We start from the raw sequence: 8,054 nt of genomic DNA on the forward strand, positions 1-8,054 counted from the left end.
TTGTGGTTCAGAGCGTGTAGCCCTTCTTTCTGTTATTCTGTGAATGATTTAGTGTTAAATTTGCAAAGTGTCAAGTTCTGCATTATGCATTGAGGGTGAATGCTGACTTGCTGATTTGCTGGAAATCCCCTTATTCTGAATTCTGAATTCTGTGCTGCTTCTGAATTTCTACAGTTTGATTCTTGCTAGAATTTTGCAGTTTCATTCTGCTTCTGGGCTGGATTGTGCAGAGCAGGAAGATTCAGAATTATGGTGATATTTGTTTCAGATGGTAGCTGGGGGTTGTAGTTCTAATTAAGTAATTAGGTGTATGCTGGCTCTGATATTTGATGGACATAATGGGTCTGCTGCTGCTGTATACTCCAAGGAGAATCTCTTGAATAATGTTTTGGCTGCTACATCAGATCTCAACAAAGATGAGTGGGTTGCAGCATTGGTTTCAAATTTTGGTGTGTGGTTTGGTTGTAGGGCTGCAGCTGTTCAAGGCAAGGTGTTTGGTATGCTTGTTTGAGCTGTTGTAATTCATGGCAATGTAGCTCAAGGAAAATCTGCTTCATCTGTTCTGTTTTGGTGCTTCAAATGGGTTGGTGCAGGGCCTAATCTGATTGGTGCCTTTTTGAGTGCTGTGTTGTCCGTTCTGGTTTTGGTGATTTAGTGCCTAAGCTATTTGGTTTTTCTGGTTTTTTTTCTCTGTTTTGTTTGCTTGTTGGTTTCTCAACAACTAGGAGGTTGGAGCTTGTTTTAGCTCCAAGCTCCTCTTTATTGATGCAATTTTCCTTTTCCATCAATAAAGTCTTCTTTTTGCTGATCAAAAAAAAAAAATTGAATTAATACACAGAGGAGAATGACGGAGAGACTGACAAGACATAGAGGAGAGCACGGGAATGCTGGGATTTGCAGATGAGGGAACCGTGGGAAAATGTGATACAGAGACGAGGCTTTTGCAAGGTGAGGGAGAGATATCTACCGTGGCACACTGAGATGATAATGACGATCGAGGGGAAGCATCAGACCGAGGCAACATATGGAGAGAAGGTGACGAATGGGACATAACAGCCTACGGAGAAGAACGAATAGAAGGTTTGGAAGTGGGAATGTGACAAAGGATAGAGGGCCCATGGAAGGGGAAAGTGTACTCGTTAAACCAGACATGGTGAGCAATGTACGTGCGACCACACTATTACAAAATTATAAATAGATGACACTTTTTATGTGTGATATATGTTATTTAATCACACACTTAAGTTTTGTCAATGTGTGATTTTTGAGAGTGTAATTAAAAATGGTCGTTTTTTATTACTCGTTTTGAGTGTCATTAAAAAATAATTCCATCACACGTTTTGCATGCGATAATAAATATTCAGATCACATCCTTTGAATTTGATTAATAATATTTACATCACAGATTTTAAATGTGATTAATATCTAATAAAACCTGTGGTTAATAATGAGATAAGATCACATGTTATATGCATTTCTCATCACTATTAGTGCGTGGTAAAAAAAGGGTTCAACATGTTTGAAGAATAATCAATATTATGTTTTGTACGCGCATTTGAAGAATGTAATACAAACTATGTACTATCCTTTGAATCACAACCACATATTGAATGAAATAACATTATATATTTCATAAATGAAAGTTGAATGTTCAAAAGTATATGCAAAGGAATTAATAAAAACTTTCAAGGCATATTTACCAATAAATCTCATCTCTTAAACTAGTACTCCAATTAGTCCCAAATTTTTTTAATTGATCTGTTAAGCCCTATTAGTAGAGAGTTTCTTTCTGTGTGGTCTTATTTTTTTATTTTGGTAGTGTTTTGATGGAGAACTACACCGTTTTATTAAATGACAAGTATGATGTGATATTATAATATGACAGGTATTAATGTGACACTCCAAAAAAATTAAAAACTCCTTAATGTATTTTTCATAAATGTGACAGGGTGGCGGGTATGATGTGACACTCCAAAACTTTTACTCAAAAAAAAATTAAAAAAAACTCTTTAGTGTACTTTACCCTAATGTGATAACATGGTGGGTATGATGTGACACTTCAAAAAAAAAATCTTTAGTGTACTTGCCCTAATGTGACAACATGGCAGGTATGATATGACAATTAAAAAAAATAAAAATCCCTTAGTGTATTTTTCTTAAACGTGACAACGTAGCTAGTATGATGTGACACTCGAAAAAAATTAAAAACCCCTTAGTATATTTTTCTCAAACATGACAATGTGGCGGGTATGATGTGACACTCTAAAACAAAATGAAAAACTCTTAAGTATACTTTTCTCAAACGTGATATGTGACACTTCAATATGGCTAGTATGATGTGACACTCTAAAAAAATTTAAATTCTTTAGTATATTTTTCTTCAAATGTAGCACTCTAACGTGACGAGTATGATGTGACACTAAAAAGCTCTTTAGTGTACTTTTTCCAAATATGACACTGTAATGTAGCGGCCAAATGAGTTATTATACACCCAAAAGGACTAAATGGATCATAAGAAAAAATATAGGACTATATGCATCGCAAGTCTAAAATATGGAACTCATTGGTCAATCTCCCAAGTTTTTAACTATGATTACATATATTAAAAAATGGCAAAACTTGAAGTACAAAATTCTTGAATTCTTTGACCATATTTTACATCTCTCCAAGCAATTTTTAACCTGAAAAATAAAAACACAAATTAATTCAGAAACTGCTAGAAACCAAGCAACAAAATATCAATGATGTCCATGGCAATATAATAATTTACTTAAAAATTAATAACTTGGGGGAAAAAAAAAGGAAAAAAAAAAGCGACATGAACATTTAGATAAAGAACATATAGACATAAACATATACTTTCTTAGTCTTGCAAAGCAAAGGGAAAAGCTAAATAAAAGGAGAAATATATATATATATATATATATATATGTATGTATACTAAAGGAGAAAAACAATGTTGCTTCAACGGGAAAAAACACATATGCTCAATGAACTTATTTTTCATATAAAGTTTTTACCCCAAAAGTTTCTAATAGCACTGCTTCTTGAGTATTAGAGCTGACCCCTTGTTCAATTGACCTCCTTTAAAAAACAAAATAGAACAGATTAAAAATAATAAGAAAAAACTAGAACTTAGTTGTTCTAAAGGAGGACAGCAAGAAAGAGTTGTCTAAGGTCACTTGATGGTGTAAAATATATAGGTTTGGTCAATTTTGCGTCTACTCAAAGTGTTATGTGAACATCCAATCTTAGAAACCGACAAGAAATTTTTCCGACAAGACTTGCATGAATCTCCAATAGAGAAACTAACTAATTAACAAGACTATGCCAAAGAACATAAAAAGGTCAGATTGATCAACAAGGCAATATTACCTTCGCAGTAATGTATGAATTAAACGATTCCTTAGCTTGATTATTTGCAAAAAAGAAAAACTTGGTATAAGCCAAATTATATATATATATATATATATATATATAGAAAGGTAATTTAGAAAGCTATAGTCGTCACACTAAAATATAGAATAGGAAAAAATCGCCACCACCACGACCTAAAACAAGAAAAGCATCCACTTTTTGTAACATATGTATAACCAGCCGCTTGCATAAAAATGGAGAACATTGTGAACCTAAAAGGAGATGAACAATCAATAATTTTCAATTCAAACAATGTCAATGATTTAATTTAACAAATGAGACCAAAAGAGTGCCATTTAACAAAAGTTGAAGCAAGGATTTATAGAATAGCAGCAGAAGAGAGCCTTCACAGGGTTGGTGGTAAAACCCAAAAAGGAGAAGACCTAACCTAGTGTGATCAAACTTAAAATATTTGCAGTCGTGTATGTATTTAGCTTTGTGACTTGAAATCCACGATTAGACATGCCTTCTTCTAGGAAACAAAGATTACACGAAAAATCAACCCATATTTAGCCTTATGATCAACCCATATTTTTTTCATGTAGTTCTCGTAGAACATAAACTCCTGAATTGCAATGATACTAAATGCTAAGAAGGTTACATGAAAAATCATAAGACTTTGAAACTGTCTCAAAAGTATGTTCTTCTCAAACATGAGACAGGACTGGAGCTACCATAGAATGCAAGAAAAGTGATCTATATAAATTGCTTTAACACTAGCGATAAACATCTAAGGAAAAAAAGCATATGTTTAGAATTAAGTTGGGTAGTTACAACAAACTACACACTAAGAATTCTATGTAGTAGATAAAATGTTCATTGTGTTCAGAAAAACATACAGTGATCTCTGAGAACTGTATGGAGTAGATAAATTGCTTCATTTCGTGCCCAAAAAAATCTCCATATTACCAAAAAGGGGGGAAAAAAAAGAAAAAAAAAAAACAAAATATGAATCAATTTCCTGGAGAATTTGCACTGAAAGACAAAATGAACTTTTAAATTGTTGGCAAAGCAGTAAAAAGAGAGTGAACAGTAAAGTATCTAAATTTAAAAATAAATAAATAAATAACAAGTCATATGATACACCCACAATATTAATCTTTCAGCCAACTGCTTGAGAGAATGAATATATAGAATAAATATATGTTCATAAAAATATATAGAATACATGAAATTCAGTAACAATGATGCTAAACCTTATTAAGGCCTCTATGGGCATCATTATTGTGTTTAAGTTTTAGTATTGTGTTCGGAACCACCAATATGATGCAGATTTTGTTTCCTGTCTTCCCATCCAATATAGAACCTGAATTATATTTTGTTTGTGCATTACGGTATAGGATCCACATATTCATATGCAGACCAATTCTCAGTTGGCAAGAAAGGGCCATCATAAAATCAGAAACATTGTGTCACACCTCAAATCCGGGCATGGCCGGCCGTGGCCTACAGGGACTTAGCTCAAGGCATACGTAAGCCTAAATATGAACCCAAAAACCAAAAAGAATAAATGTGATGATAGCCTAGAAATAAATAAATCAACACGCAATCCAGTGACATACCACAAGTGAAAACAAGTCATAACCAACTTCCTAAAAATATATATATACTAAATGGGACACAAACCGCCCACAAAATAAAATAATTCTAAATAAAACCCAACCACAATGTATGCACAAAACTCGACAAAGAAACCTAAAACAAATTAAATAAATGCCCTAGAGGTCCATGCAATTGAGTCCCCGCTACGCCATGAGTCAACTCTAAGTCCTTCTAACACCTGGAAATGGTAAACAACTAAGTCAGCCGATAGCTCAGTGAGTAGCAACATGGATAGTAAATACAGTTTTGAAAACAGGGTTCAATTCCAAAATAAGATATATATCACAGAAACTAGATTGGCATACAGTTTGGTAAATACAATCTGTTTCAAAAAGAAGGTTCCACAATTCAACACTTAAAATACTCATGTCTCGCGAGAACATGATAAACGACATTTTCCACTTAAAACAGATTATAACATGAACACCAATAATTTTCTGAGTACCAAGAAAAACAAATAATATGCCACACATTTCTCAAGTTATAAGCCCCGTTGGATCCAATACCGAACTAAGAGTCATCCTCAGGGTGGCACCTGGCCTTTTCTCAAAGAAGAACCGATTAAAGGTCACCTAGTTGTTTTTAAAGGTCTTTTCTTTACAATCGTTGAGCACTAGAGTCATCACGGCCCAACCCGGATCTGTTCCCTAGTGGCCAGAGTCACCACACAGTGGAATAATTTCCCTGGACTAAATACACACATGGTCCCAATAATCAATACACATCAGTTTCGCAAAACATGGTAGTTCATCATTATAAACATGAGACCAAAAAAAATAGTTTACAGTATGCCAAGTTCACACATGTTTTAGAAATAACTTGATTCCATTAATAATATAATAATTTATCAAAACAGTTTAGTCTTAAAACAACAATTTAATTTTTAAATAGTTCAAGGTAGGGGAACATTTATAAAAATATGTAGCATGAAACTACTCACCTGAAACGAAATAATATAATCCTTGAATAGAGTGTAAAAGTCCAACTAGTGGCCTGAACCAAGTATAAAAACTACACGTCACAACTAATTTAAAAATACTAAAAAAAATAAGAACTAAGTAACCTCAACTAAAGCACACTAACATGGCTCAACCCAACTCACCATTACTCTTAAATATTACCTAAGTTCATGTTCTTCAAGGTTTAAAATCACCCAAGACATGGGTTCCGGTCAAAACTTAATTAATTGTGACTTTAAGATAAAACAGAATTTCAAACAAGCATTCCCAATCTATTTGCTAACTTTGAAAATTACAAAACCCACTCCACGCTATTCGAAAAATTTCAATGACCTCCAGATATGATCTAATATATCCTAAGTTTCAAACCCAATTGGTTTCACTTGATTTGCTTCTCAAAATAATTATCTACAATTTATTATATCCAAACAGGTTGTTTTCTGCAGCACTTTAAAGAAATTGATGGTTCTCTTAATATACACGAGCAATCAATGCAAGGCTAAAAACATACGAAACTAGACTCATAACCAGTTCTAATGACACTAATTTGATAATTTTTGGATTTATACCCAAAGGGAACAACACTCCCGAATTTACTATTTCGGACTGGTTTCCTGGACAGATTTGAATACCTCAATTTATATAGATTTTGACTCCCGAAAATTATGAAACAAAATCAGATATGCAATTCAATATGTAATTGATCTACTGTAAAAAATTCAGATTAAAATTCATCCGTTTGATATGGTTTCTTGATTTTTAAAGTTCGTGATTATGCGCAGAATTTTTTAACTAAGAATAATATCCATTCTTTATACATGAATTTAACTACTCAAATTTCTTAACAGTATATATATATACAAAATATATAAACCTACAACCTCCATGAATGAATAAAATAATAATGGAATAAGGATAAAAACAAAACCAAAACGAAGAAGAAAGATAAAGACCCACTACATACCCAAAAATTACTCCTTGTTTGCAATCCCATTTTCTTTTCTTCTCCTTTTCTTCTTCTTGTCTCTCAAACTCTCTCTCTCCCCGTGGCTACTGTGGCTGCTGTTATAGTGTTGATTAGGAACCCTAGTGTTGTTATATATTGTATTAGGCAACCTAGGATTACTTTATATATCTAAACAAAAGGCCCTAAATTATTATCTCTTAATATTATTTTATTTTCTAACCCATTAATTTAAATAAAATATAACTATTACTAGATCAAAATATGCTTACTAATTTGGCACTTAAATTTATTTATTTATTTATTTTATATAATAAATCTTGCATCTAAATTAAAGACTTTCACCATAAATTTATTTTAAGTTTAAAATTAATTAAAAGATCCTCCAATAATATTTAATTTGCACTTTAAAATTCACCACCAAAATATTTGAGATTATAATATTATTATTTAATTATTTACTTAATTTTTATATTCGGGTTCTAACACATTGCACATGCCAATCTCAGTGCTAGCTTTTGCTGAAGCGAGGACAGTGCATTTTTTGTTCCCATGCTTTGGGAGCTCTGAAGCTAAAACCTTACCCGTTGTTGAAGAAAAATTCAAAAAATTAAATTAAATTTTACCAGGTAGTTGTGAGATTCCAAGTGAACAAGGGGTGAAAAGCAAAACGCCATGTTCAATCACATGAGGTGTGCTTGTATATATGTGCTTGTTGCGTAATATAAAGTAGAAAAGGACATATAGATATACCTTTTGATGGTGCAAAAGTAACATCAAGGCACTTCGATGACTGTGGTACTTCCTCAAATATACTTGCTATACCAGCTCCGACTACAGCTACTTTAACCTTTACGCTGTGTTTGGTTGGGGAATTTGGGAAGGGAAATGGAAAGGAAAATGGAAATGAAAGGAAAAGGAGAAAGAATTAATAGAATTCCAAATCCCAACTATGTTTGGTTGTGTTGGTTATAAAATAGAATTGATGTCCTAAAAAGTATCCTATTTCTTTATTTATTTCTCACCCCCTTTCTTTTCCCATATATTTTTTATTATAACCAAACATAAATAGGATTACATTTCTCATTCCTTTTCCAAATCTCACCTTAAAA

At 32.7% G+C, this 8,054-nt stretch overlaps 1 long non-coding RNA gene across 1 annotated transcript; it reads right to left on the minus strand.

Moving 5' to 3' along the window:
- Positions 1-1,978: 1,978 nt before the first annotated feature.
- Positions 1,979-7,797, minus strand: LOC145796623 (uncharacterized). The gene is made up of 3 exons (XR_014337101.1): positions 7,696-7,797; positions 3,021-3,084; positions 1,979-2,681 (listed from the first exon to the last, which is right to left on the minus strand). It is a non-coding gene; the product is annotated as an uncharacterized LOC145796623 (long non-coding RNA).
- Positions 7,798-8,054: the final 257 nt, after the last annotated feature.

This window comes from Camellia sinensis, chromosome 8, assembly GCF_055761805.1.
Source record: "Camellia sinensis isolate YWXY chromosome 8, ASM5576180v1, whole genome shotgun sequence".
In the NCBI taxonomy this organism is placed as follows: Eukaryota; Viridiplantae; Streptophyta; class Magnoliopsida; order Ericales; family Theaceae; genus Camellia; species Camellia sinensis.